We start from the raw sequence: 1,202 nt of genomic DNA, 5'->3' as shown, positions 1-1,202 counted from the left end.
AAAATATTTTTGATTATTGATGTTAGCACAATATATAAAGTAATATAAATGGAATTATGTGTTGATTGTTTCTTACGGATCAATGATGAGACGTATAACGACTCAAGTTGTTTCTTTGGTGAGGTCAGAGCCCTGGACCAAACGGATTTGCCCAACCACATCTGCGAGTTTAAATATCAGTTATGATATCAAAACATAATATAACCCCAGATACAATATGATAATATACCTGGGAGTTCTAGGTTTGTGTTCGCAATCACTTGGAGATTGTCGAACATTCTAATCTTGACTGGAGATTGATCTCAAGAGTTCCCGTGATGACTTCATCAATAATGGTTAGTGAGATGAAACGAATGAGGAATGGATGATCAGTTATCTTGTAAATGCTTGAGCACCTAGCAACCTCAAACGATCGACTTTCACAATAGAATCTGCTTTCAAAGATGGCATGTAATGATTAGCACGTCCGACGGGAGTAAACCCATGAATCACGGAATCTGCAAATAATATTATTCAACACAGAATCATGAAATCAATTAAAACAATTATGTTAAATAAGTGTGATAGATCGAAGGTTAACTTACATTTTCATCAAGAAAGAGAACCGTGATTCCCACAAACTCCCTGTCTTTTTTGAAGTTCAGGGAATTCCAGAAGCGGAGGAATCCAGAGGCTATGCTCTGACTACTACGACCAAGATGGAGAGACTCGAAGGTTGAGTGACGGACGCCGGGACGCCGGGTTGAGGAACTAGAGAGGCAGAGAGAAACATTTTCTAGAAGATGGTTAAAGCTAAGAGGAATCAATGAGTTTTGTGGAGATGTAGATTGAGTTCATCAAAGATGAGAATCATATATATAGGGTTTACAAAGGGGGTACAAATCAGGAACATTTATGATCAAGCGATTTAAGATAGGAACATGAAGAGTTCACCGGTGAAAAAATAGATTACGAACAGACACACGGCGCAACTCTGTAACTTAGACTTATTTGAGACAGTGATGAAAAGAACCCAAATTCATGTTAAACGACAACAGTTTACAATATGGAAAAACTATAATTGTTTAAAACTTGAGTTCTTTTTCATATAACGTGATGAATCCTATTTAAAAGTGAAACTCATAATACACTTGTAGGCCCGACCCTCAGAGGAAGTGGTAATAGGTTTTTCTACCTATTGCAAATGTTGTAGTATAGGGGGG

The sequence above is a fragment of the Brassica oleracea genome, chromosome C6, assembly GCF_000695525.1.
Source record: "Brassica oleracea var. oleracea cultivar TO1000 chromosome C6, BOL, whole genome shotgun sequence".
In the NCBI taxonomy this organism is placed as follows: Eukaryota; Viridiplantae; Streptophyta; class Magnoliopsida; order Brassicales; family Brassicaceae; genus Brassica; species Brassica oleracea.
The sequence above is the reverse complement of the archived record's forward strand: the minus strand, read 5'-3'. Positions refer to the sequence as shown.